Source organism: Halyomorpha halys, unplaced genomic scaffold (genome assembly GCF_000696795.3).
Source record: "Halyomorpha halys isolate HHAL.00 unplaced genomic scaffold, Hhal_1.1 Scaffold168.1, whole genome shotgun sequence".
Classification (NCBI taxonomy): Eukaryota; Metazoa; Arthropoda; class Insecta; order Hemiptera; family Pentatomidae; genus Halyomorpha; species Halyomorpha halys.
Genome location: NW_027111025.1, coordinates 168,015 through 181,055, shown reverse-complemented (window position 1 = coordinate 181,055; position 13,041 = coordinate 168,015). Strand labels below are relative to the sequence as shown.

Here is a 13,041-nt window from a genome sequence, read left to right as displayed (position 1 = left end):
TATATATATATATATATATATGTGTGTGTGTGTGTGTGAAAGGAAATATAACGAAAGAATAGTATAGTATCCTCCACACCGTCTCGTCCCAAGGCACAATCTGCTTTATTTATTACTAATGTGAAGCGTTCAAAACATATAATCAAGAAGTTAGAAACCAAGACAATGAATTTAATAGCATTAAATACAACAATACTCTCTAAAATCAAGACTTACTGTCGATGGAACTAGAAAAAATTTCATTACTATATTTTGCCTCATATTTTTAATTTAAGTCAAATAAAGGGAAATGTTATTGTTAAATGATAAAATTCTTTATACTCAGAAACGCAATTCCGTGCTTTAATTCAGCCAGATATTCATTATGTTGAGGAACAACAGAGGAGTTTGAGAAATGTCAAATATTTGATTTTCTTTAATGGTTGTTCTATCTAACACAGCGGAAACCTGACCATGTAACCACATCAAAAATAACTTATCGCAAGTCCTTAACAGCACACTGGCGTATTCCGGTCCCCTACCCCGGAAGAAGAAACATTTTTTGATGAAAACTACATTTTACTACATATAAATACAACAGGCGCTTTTTTAATTATGTTTTTGATTGAAAAATTAAGCTATATTATTTAAATTTAAGTTACTTGAACTATATTTATTCAGTCCGACATTTTCAATTACGTGTAAGGAATTCACGCGGTACATAGTTGCGTCATCCTCTCACACAAAAATATTCCGAGATCTAAAATAAAATTAGTGAAATAGATTGTATTAATAATTATATTGATGCACAATTACAGAAACTCCTAAGGACGTAATGCAGAATAGTTGAAGAAAAACAGAAGAACATTATAAAGCTAAACAAAATAAGAGTAATTAAGAAAATAAAACAGTACAGGAACATTAATAATTAGGGACGTGGGGAATCAGTGCCCTAAGTTCAGAATGTTGTGGGTTCGATTCCCAATGGGGGTGGTAAAGCCTTTGTTTAGGTGGTGCCCAGATATCAATCTTGACGATTCCACCTTGGTTAGTACGCAGCGCCAACTCGAAGTTAGACGTCAGAGGTTGGCAAAAAGGACGACTAGGCCCACTTCCCGAACGAGTTCCCGCCACCAGATGACAGTACCAATATAAAGATTAATACTTTGAGTACTACTACGGCGTAAAATAAAGAATTAAGATTGCAAACCCACCAGGGTCCAAAACAACCACTAAGGGGCTGTTTCACCAATCTCCGGTAAAATTAAAATTAGCATAACTTTGTATGTTGCCAAAGCTATCAACTTGAACAGCACTGATGAAGCTCAACAAAGTGGGAAGAAACATCGGAAAATAAATAGACCCCTGACCATCTTCATTATTAATATAACTTTGATTTGTACAAGAGCTTAGTAAAACTCTGGTAACTTAGTAACCTGTTTCTGGTCTACAGCTTCGTTAACCAGGTTACCAAAGTTTTCTGAAACTGACATAAGAGCCAAATTCGGAAATATCTGTCACTAATGATAGAATTGTGTGTCCGATTCAAAAGCCATTTTTGGCAATCAAAATCGCTTAAAAAGTCTTCATTCGACCACTGTAAACTATGATTTAATAGAGGACTTAAGATACAACTAAGGAACTAATTCCTTGAAGTTTTCGTAATCTGCCAAATCGATCAACTCCATGTAATTTAATTTGGAAAGAAACGGAATAATAAAATACACCTTCAATAGATGACAAATCCAACTGGAACTATGGAAAGTTCCTGGACCTACATAAACGTAGATTTACTCTTAATCTCAGTTTAAACGACATTCGCCGGTAAACTTTAACGGAAGATTTGAAGGTTAATTTTTTTGATGCAATGGATAATTATTAATTTTAACCGAGATTTAAGAAATTTAAGTTTAAGCTGTGATAGAGCAACCGGCGCTTAAAAACACTGGTACAATTTTGAAGAGTATTTTCAACATACAATTAGAAATTTTCAACGGGGATTGAAGCCACTATAACTGTGCAATACCATAAAACAACTGTTACAGACATGTGGGTCAGTTGTCATTAAACAGGCGGGCTTAAATAAATATAAAAAAAGAAGAAATTAATTCGTAAATTATTAACTATTGTTGTGACTCAGAAGTTCCATTCTTACAAATCAGTTCTACTCCTACCCACAGGAGTGATAGATCATCCTTGACAAACAGATAAACAGAATTGCAGAAGCTTAAATGAAGTGCTTACATTTATTATTTATTTGCATATTTTTTTTTAGGTGCCGCATACAACTCCAGGGTTAGAGGAGCCGTATTCTGAATTTCGTATTACATTTCTCGATACAGGTTGTTCTCCTTTAGGAACTTAAACAAATTCTTCCAATTTTCTGGCAATAAGGCTTGACGTTGTCCCCGGAGGCCAAAAGACATTCTTGATGATTCCAGTTGCGGAATCATCACCAAAAATTGGTGATCTTTGGGAGCAGTGGCATGAGCAAACCCACTGCTTCCGCGCCCCGTATGCCAGAAATGGCAAGGGAGGGGCATTAAAAAAAAAAAAAAAAAAGATTCCAGGCGCGAACGGTGTTCCAGGATATGCTCCATCGTCAGGGTACATTTACAAGTATAACATGTCAGTGAAGGATTTCTTTTAAGAAGGTGCTTGTGCATTAATCGTGTGTGTCCGACACTGAGTCGGGTTATGATGTATTGTTCATGGCGAGTTTCGATTATTGGCGGTAGAGGTTAAGTATCACCAACTATTGTCTTCATTTTATTTCTTTCAGGTAGCTTGGACTAAAAAAAGCATTGGGTCAGAACCGATTTATGGTAATCATACAGCGCCAAGTTACAATCAGGCACTGGAAATAGGGTGCATGCTTCTTTGGCAGCTGTGTCAGCCAGTTCGTTTCCCGTTATACCTACACGACTGGGGCCCACATGAAATTGACTTTTTTATGTGTTTTATTGATTAAAGTTATGATGGAAAAAAACAATGGGGTTGTGCGAAATTTGGAAATTTTGAATAGCCATGAGAATCGAGTAAGAATCACTATTGATAACAACGGAAGAGCCATTTACTTCATGTGGTAGAGCATTTACTTCAATTGCGTACAAGGAGCTGAAAATGCCTGCCCTAAAATTTACCCTCGAATATGGACAGTTTAATAGGTTCAGTCATGCTTGTCGATTAAGCGAGATTCAAGAACCCAGAAAGGCGATGGTAGGTCAACCCACAGGAAGGTCTAGAATATAAGAGAATATTCAAAGGATTAGAGGAAAAACTCTGCAAGGACCCTGAGGCTTGGCAGCGTTTTAGACAATAAAAAGAGGTATAATTCAGAGCATTAAAGGGGGAACTACGGACTGGAGAACAGGTGGGGTATAATTAGGTAGGAGATTCTATTGTGTCATTAGACAATTAATTAACTAATTAAATTTAATTAATCATCTTACTAAAGAATCGTTCATAGAAACATAGAACGGTATTTAAAAAAAAAAAAAAAAAGGAAAAATATATAAAATAATTTAGTACATAAAATAAAATTTGTTTTTATTTTTTAATTTACAATTGTACATAATAATACATTCAGTAAATTTTATGTAAGTTATAAAGGAGTGATACGTAGAGAAACTACCCATTGGTAGCTCATCACTCTCATAACGTTTTTACATTGGGTCTCGTGACCATTTTCTTAACAGGCACCTCTGAGGATTGCCAGGAATGGAAGAGGAAGCAAGGTTAAAAACTAGTAGGTTCGGGAATATATAAAAATCAATTTTTTTTTTTTCGTACTTTATGCACTGCTGCACCGTATAATTTAATATATAATTGTGATGCTTTTTGCTAAATGTTCAGGATTAATTAATAAAAACATAGCCTGACCCGATTTTTTTTTTTAAATTAACCAGTATGCATTTTTTCCATGGTGACTATATACTAATCGGTTTGTCTCTTTCTGAAGAATAAGAAAAAAATATTACTGATACTACTAAATGATTTTTTATTCATTAAGACATTTTTTTAAAAAACATAATGAGGAATTGAGGTAAAATATGTCAACGAATTTTTATCTTCTGAAACCCTCAAATAAAATTTTTCAAAGAAATGAGAAATTAGAATTTTTTTCACCTTAGTTTTTATCCAATTCCTACGTTAATACAACCATTGGAAAGCTAAATGTCTGCTCTTTTTACTTACATTATAGGGATAGATTTATTTGTTTGCTAATAGAAAAAGAAAAATCGACCGCCAATAGTTAAAGCATGTTTTATTTATACAAAACAGAAACTCTGTTTTGGAGTCATGGCCTTTGGTTTAGAATACATCGCACGTCAGTCATGCGGTTACGTGGTTTACCTATCTTGTGTAGTGAGATCTTGAAATCAGTGAAGACGGTTTCAGAAAGAGTATATCACACAGCGGCTATTTAATCTAGTAGCTTAAAAAGAAAACAAAATTTTTATAAAAACACACCACTGCCCGTACTTCACAAAGTTATGTTCAGAAATTTATTTAAAACATCATCACGCAAGTAATTATATTGCAATAAGAATGAACAATGAAGAAGCTATGGTTTGAGGACTTGGAAATTAAGGCATGAGAACCTCTAAATATCGTTTGATGAGTAATAAATCTATCTTAACTGCAGCTAGAATTATTATTTATTTAATTATTGACATTTACAACTGTACATAAAATACAAGTAAATTTGAAGAGAGATTGAAATGGAGTGAGACAGGCATATAGATAAACTACACATTGGTAGCACTCTAAAAACATTTTTACAATATAAAGTCTCGAGGCCATCTTCTTTTCAGGCGCTTCGAAAGAGGAAGCAAGATTAGAAACTAATGGGTTTTAGTGGTTAGGGAGTTAATAATGAAAGGATTGAAATCTTGTTCGGGTTAGATCGGTTACAAGAGGAACACTAAGGTCTTTATGATGATTTTATTTGTGACAAAGAAAGGAGCATTGAGGATTTTGCGAAGGATAATGTTTTCGATATGATTGGATACGAGTGGAATTCGAAGATTTAGTGGAGCCCCAAAGCTCAAGCTCGAATGTTTATATTGGCCTTATTATAGTCATGTAGATCTTTTGTAATGAACTGGAAGTTTAGACCGTTTGTCTTGTAAGTGCTGTAATAGTCAGAATCGACTACCAGCTTCCTATCTTTTCAGTCTTTATGAGAATTCAAAGTTAGTCCATTGTCTATATGTAGTCCAACATAGCGAATACGGTAATATCAGATGAGGATCTGTAGGACAGTCCGTAGGTTCACGACAAAAGAGTAAAGGTGATTAGATGGAATTTATTTTATTCCTCCGATTTCGACACCATTCTTCGAGAGTTGTGATACAGATTTGGAATGCGATCAGTGTATTATTATTAACTGCCAAGACACACACGAGCATACATGGTAAGGATTGGTTGGGGTGTCAGCAGTATAGAGCATACTACCTACTCGAATTTCTTTATATTAATATTTATAATTCAGATAAACCAAAGGAGATGATTAACTTAGGGTTTTATACCTTACAAAACTAACAAACAAACTATTTGTTTTGTCGAATATCTATAGAAAGGCTACAAAGATTTTGATTGGTGAAATTTAACAAATATGTTTTCTAAGCTAATCACTTACTGAAGATAACAGTGACTCAGTCATTAATCCCTAGCGAGGTTAAAGTTCTTATGCGCTAAAACTAAAACTTTGTAAATTTAGTCAAAGGCTTTTTTTCCTTGTCTCTGAAAAGGTGGAAGAAATGTTAAATTAAATCATTTTGGCGCCAGATCTTGAATTACAGAGTACGATAGAAACATAATTTAGAAATGAAATTCAGTAACATCTCAGTCGATGTTGTATCTCGTAAACCAAGTTACTAAATTACAGAATGCTTTCACGCAGACAGAAGCGATGCTAGATCAACTTTGTTCATCCCTTTTTTAATCAGAATACAACCCAAGATACAACTTTGAACTATTTTATTAGCTTTTTATAAACATCCCGTGTGAATAAAGTTTTTAAAATTAAGACCCATTCTAAGGAAATAAAAACATAAATTAAAATGAGTATCTATTAATGCGTCAACATAGAAAGAAGCTCTCCTCCTTCTGTTAACTAAAACACATTGCCGGTCTTAGGACAACGTGGAATATCTGCAAATTTAGCTATCTTAAGTTTCGTTGCACTGTAATTTGCATTTCTATTCCGAACAATATTTAACTGAACACAAGGTTTCATTGGTCGGGCGTGATTCAAACCAAATCACCTCCTTGCACAACCGTTGGTCTACTTCAAACACATTTTTCAAAAAGTTTAGGATGTAGGATAAAATTTAATAGATAAAATAATACACATTATATTGACAAAATATAATATATATTATTTTGGAGAGTGGTCTGGCTCATTGGTAAGGTACTATGCTACTAACTTCAAGGACTCGGGTCTCGAACCCGGTTCTCGAACCCGGTTGTGGCAAATAATTATTTATTATGTTAATCTGGCCGTGAATCGAATTACGCAATAATTATTAAGTATATCATTTATAGTAGTTACAAAAAAATTAATATATTCCTATATAGAAAATACCAAAAGCGAACAACACTAAGAACCTTGTTTAGTTTCCACTACGAAAATCTGATAATAAACTAGTATTGTTTAATATTCTATGTCAAAAATAACGGAGTTGCAATGAAAAGAGTAAAAAAAGAAATTAAGCCAAATAATCTTATCATTCATTCGTGTTTATGTTAGATACCATATCTACACAGCATTGCAATCAACCAAAAACCTATTCCGTCTATTGAAAAACATATGCAAAGCTATCCGTAAGATATAAGTAAGAGGAAATTGTGAACCAAAAGTAATCATTCCTATGTTCTACAAATTATCAGTGTTCTTAAATATACTTAGATCTCTTCTTAGTCGCAAAAACAATACCGTAAAATGGTTAAACTTTATAGCAAGAGATACAATATTGGACCACTACGATTTCCAAACGTCAACGCTTTCTAGCGGCCGAATGGGGAAAAAAATGAAGTTCAGATAAATTAACTAATTAATCTTTTTTTTTTTGATCATTTTACAACCACTAGAATGCGCTAATGCCCGGAAATCATAAATGGCATAAAGCTGTGCTGCTTGTTACAAAGATTACAGGGTTTTCAGTCTCAGATTTGACATAAATAATTGTCGGATCACGAGAGAATTTCCCTAGATGATGTTGGACCCAATTCCGACATATTTTGGATCATGTAAAATGTCCTAAGACTAACAGCAATAAAATACAAAATTAATTTACTAGTACTATTTAAGCAGATAACTGAAAAACTTCGTAATTACGAATATTGAAAAGAATCATCATTTTTTATTGGATTATTTCATAAAAGTACATAAATAACACAATTTTGTTTACTTAAGTTTGTATATTATTAATAAAGTTGGATGGTAACTACGACTAGAACTTAGTTTTTTATTTAATGTTTGTCCTTGATAGGACGTAAAACATTCATATATGATTGAGGCCATGGATTTTTTTTACTTCAATAACATAAGGAAGTAAGATAAAATAATAAAGACTACATTGACAAAATTAAGAAAAAAATAGTGCATCTAAATAGATTCAAACTTTATCATAACTCATGAAAACAGTCACATAAAACTACAAATAGCCCAGCACATAAAGTGGGAGGAAATGACATTGGCTATTCAGTAATAAAATAAAATTTAAGAGTCTTGGAACAACGTCGGTGATTGTTAACACATTCTCAGCTAGAGACCCGTCCTTATAAGCCTATAACATTTGTTCTTGCGTTACTAAAGCGGAAAGTAGTAAAACGTCAACGATTTTTTTTTACGCTTTAAGATTCTTATGGCAACGGTATAGTCGCAAAGCCGTCCTTTTTATATTTTATATAGAAAAATATATTGATAACTTTAATCTTGACTATTCAAGATATATATTTTTGAAAATCTTGAGGTTCAGTCAATAATAAACAAAAATATTTGGTGATGTTAAGAAATTTTATAACTGATTCGCTGATTACTTACTAACCTACCTTCTACGCCACAAACGTAACAAACGTAGATGAAGACCTGAAACTCAGGTCGAAACGTCGGCATAAAATAAATAAATATGGTTTTGTTTATTTATGTTGTTCTATGCTGACCGCACCCCCCGACAAACTGCTCCAATCATTAAGAAATTTTATAGTTCTCATATTTATGCCCTAAAAAAGGAAAAAAAAACAACTTTTTTAACCTAATATATGTCACTCGAGGCTCACCCACTCCCATATTATTTCAAACAAAAACCTCCAAAATGTCAATATAGTAACAGCAATTTGAAAATTAACTATATCTTCCAGAAATGTCCATACCATATTTTACGTTACACCTCAATAGTTTAGAATCAAACCCTGATATTTCAAAACCCCTTAATTAATTGAAGTAATAAAAAATTGGGGTGAAATAACTGTCTTTTTTTTCTCTCGGCTTTTGTACTATTGGTAAACACATATAACGTTATTAATTCAAAATCTAAGTTACTTTAAATTCAATTATTTATATCCCATCCCAAGGAGAATCACATGAATTTCCTCTAAATTATAATAATTACCGATAATAGCCCGTATTACCGAGATAATCTTTTTAGCGATAAGGATTAAACAATGTGTTCGCAGTTGTAATAAACTTTTTTAAGACGCTGACTAATCTCAAGGAAAGAAAGCTAGGCAATCCCTTTGGCATTGAGCCTTGCTTCTAATTGAAGAGATGATAAATCTTACCTTACTTTCTTTAATTATTATAATTATACTGATAAGTCACTAATTTATCGAAACCTCGCTTTTTAGGATTTTTTTTTTAGCGTTACGAATAAAATAATTAACGCTATAGCTACTCAGCTGCAGACATTTTTAATGAAAGATTCATCAAAAATAACTTTAAGAGCAAATAAAATTATAATAAACATTGTTATCCATTTTAGTCTCAAAAAATATTCCATTTATAAGTCCGACGTTTCGGCCATCCTCAAGGACAATCTTAACACAATTTTAGAACCAAATAATTTAGAAACAACTTCATGCAGGCTATTCTGCCCAGATCATTTATATCAATCCAGAAATTATCCTAATTAGTCAAATTTTCACATTAAATTAAACATTAAAATTATTTATCACAAAGAAATTTGAATTGAAAATTGAAAGCATGTTTAATCCTGCATCAAGTTCTTTTTTAAATGATAGGGTTCGAAAATTAAACTAAGATTGTCGTTGAGGATGGCCGAATTGGCCGAAACATTGGACTTATAAGTGGAATAAAATATCTTTTGAGAATAAAATGAATAAAATTTTATTTATTTAAAAACAGTCCCAAATTCAACAACGCCTCTTATTAACAAACGAAGTTTAATATAATTATGAAGATGCTATGCTCCGATTAATGATTTATAATCGGTATAACATCTACATTTTGAAAAAAAAAAATTAACACTAGCTATAAATTATATATACACAAACCGGGGGTACTGACTTGTTAGAAAACCTGATACTATTGTTGTAGCGAACAATGATCCTAGCACACACAAAGGGTGGGGGCACAAGGTAGGCCTAGTAGCGAGTCGGTGTATTGATAGTTTTTAATTGAGGGCAAGCATCAAACAGGACTAATAAATAAACTTAAAATACATAAATATATCTATAAAAATTAGTTAAAAACAAGTGTGAATAAACAAATAAAAAAGAAAAAAATTTTTTTACGTTTTTTTTTTTTTTTAAAAACGTTTTTTAGTAAAGTACGAAACGATTTCATGGTTTCGAATCATGGACCGCTAGATAAATTGATAATGCAGTTATTTAATATAAACAGAATAAAATTTACAATAAATTTTGTTCGAGTTACGTATATACCTAATAAACGATTTAATTTAATTTTTATTTAATAAAAAGAAGACCGTATGAAATAGATTGTAGGAGGATAGTCCGGGTGATGGTCAATAAAGGTATTACCAAATTTTCTATATACTTTATAACCTTAAGAATTGTTTTGAAATCTTTTTCATTTTAATTTTCTGCTAATTCTAAAATGTTTGTATCTTGTTTTTTTTTTTCATTTAGCCCCGAAGAAGTCCTGCAAAGTGGGGCGAAACGTTGGTTTACAATAAATAGTTTTCTTCTACTATTTTGATGCCTTTATTGACCACTGCCCAAACTATCCTCTTACAATATCATACAACAGCATTTTTTTTTTTTTTTTTATATTCTTAATTAACAACTGGATATAAACTGCTTTTAGAAATAAAATAAAAAAACGAATTCTGGCGAAAATAGAAATTATTGTGAGGTTATTATGAAAACTACTACTTCTACGATGATAAACGTCATAAATAACTTCGTAGTATATTAACCTAACTTTAATTTGAGTGCTAATAGACATCTGTATGTTAAATGGTTTTTGAGACATTATTTCTCAAGATAAATTCACTAACTACTGATTTTTATTATTTATTATTATTACGCATTTAAAATCTCGGGAACTATTAAATATAAATAGCTCTATTATGGCTCATACTTTTGCAAATTTATTTTACTTTTAATGATTTTCTCTCAGATTTTCTAGTGTTATTTTCTAGTGTTATTTTCTAGTGTAATTTTAAAGATATGGAACTCCGAATAAAAAAAAATTTTGTTTAACGTTTTGAAACAGCCGCCATCTTTTACACCCCCCCCCCTACCAATACTTGGTAAACTCATAAATTTAGATTAGTAATATAGATAGTATCGATAGTTTTCATTAAAGCAATCAAAAATTGCGGCTAAATAACTGCTTTTTTTCTCCTCTTGGGCTCTTGTACTAGTTTGTTTCATGACATCAAACAACATATAAAATAATCATTAATTTAATTTTAATGGAACAAAATTTAAGTTTTATTAAAAGGATAATGATGTATTAAAATTAACCATAAAATAATTATACAAAAAAATTGTTTGGTCCATTCATTGTCAGTTACAGGGTGTTAAAGATGGAAGTCAACAAAGAGAAAATTCGTTATATTATATAGTTTTTCTTTGATAAAGGCGAAAATGCAAATCAGGCGGCTGAAATTGTGAATGGTATTATTAGTCCTGAAACAGCTAATTACGCGCAATTTCGCTTTCGTCGATTCCGTTAGGTTATTTTTTATGTTAAAGACGCACCTCGCACTGGCAGGCCAAGGACATGTTATGTCGATAAAATCACATAAATAATCGAAGTAGACCGGCATGATAGATGTCGTAGATCGACCATAACAGTTTAAACCATTCCCTATAAATAAGCTTGATGTTTGGGTGCCACACCAATTAACACAAAAAAGCATGATGGATCGAATTTCCATCTACAAAGCCTTGGCCAAAGGCAATAAAATCGACTCATTTCTTAAACGGATGGTGACTGGGGGTGAGAAATGGATCACATACGACATTGTGCGAAAACGATCGTAGTCAAAGCGCGGTGAAGCAGCTCAAACGGTAACCAAACCAGAACTAATAGTACAAGAGCCGGGAAGAAAAAAAGGCAGTCATCTCACCCCAATTTTTGAGTACTTTAATGAAAACTATGTATAATTACTAGTCGAAATTGATGAGTCTGTCAAGTATAGGTAAGGGGAATAAAAAATGGCGGCAGTTTCAAAACCTAAAAAATATTTATTTTTCATTCGGAGCTCTATATCTTACAAAACTACCAACAACACTAGAAAATCTAAGAGAACATTATTTAAAGAAGAGTAAATTTTCTGAAATATTAGCCCTAAAAGAGCTATTTACGTCCAATAGTTCTCGAGATATAGCTTTTTAAAAAGCAAAATTTCTTAAAAATCTACTGAAAGATTCGTAGTTAGTTAATTTATTTTGAGAAATCTATATCTCAGGAACAATGTTACGTACAGATGTCTATTAGCACTCAAATTAAAGCTAGTTTAATGAGCTATTAAGTAGTTTATGATGTTTATCTTCGTAGGAGTAATAGTTTACATCAAATTTGCTATAATAAATTGATTTATAGTTCTTCCGACAATAACTTTGATTTATGAAAAACTTCATTTCAGAAACCATTGGACGTACAGATGTCTGCCAGGGCTCAAATTAAAGCTAGTTAAATTTACTACAAAATAGTTAATCATGTTTATCTTTGTAGTCGTAGTAGTTTTTATATTTGACAAAATAAACTCACAAAATGTTAATTTCTAGTTGTTCGTTTACAATGTTGGATTTTTGAAAAAATATATCTCTAGATGCATAAGACGCACATATGTCTGCCAGCATTCAAAATAAAGGAAATTTAACTTACTATAAAGTAGTTTGTGACACTTATCTTTATAGTAGAGATAGTAGTTTTTATGATATTCACATATGAATATAAATTTAGCAAATGAAAATTTGTCCGAACAACTATAAATCAATTTATTTTAGCAAATTTTATGTAAACTATTACTCCTACGAAGATAAACATCATAAACTACTTTATAGCTCATTAAACTAGCTTTAATTGGAGTGCTAATAGACATCTGTACGTCACATAGTTCCTGAGATATAGATTTCTCAAAATAAATTAGCTAACTACTAATCTTTCAGTAGATTTTTAAGAAATTTTGCTTTTTAAAAAGCTATATCTCGAGGACGTAAATAGCTCTTTTAGGGCTAATATTTCAGCAAATTTACTCTTCTTTAAATAATGTTCTCTTAGATTTTCTAGTGTTGTTAGTTTTTAAGATATAGAACTCCGAATAGAAAATTAATGTTTTTTAAGGTTTTGAAACAGCCGCCATTTTTTATGCCATGAATTAAACGATGCAGAAGCCAGGAACATTTTAAATAGAGAATTCTTACCAAGCGTCACTTAAGAGTAGACAATAACAGCAATTAAAAAACAAAAAAAAAAGTTTGATAAAACTCGTTACATAACTACCATTTTAATGTCCTTTAAAAATGAGTTTAAAATAGCTTGCTTTATTATATTGTTATATATCATACAATTAAACTTTAACATTTTATCTAATTAAATCTATTATAATAATTTAA

General features: G+C 31.6%; 1 protein-coding gene across 6 annotated transcripts in view; it reads right to left on the bottom strand.

The window, feature by feature from the left end:
• Window positions 1–13,041, bottom strand: part of cnc (cap-n-collar) — a 470,532-nt gene that overhangs the window by 427,733 nt on the left and 29,758 nt on the right. The window lies entirely within an intron of this gene.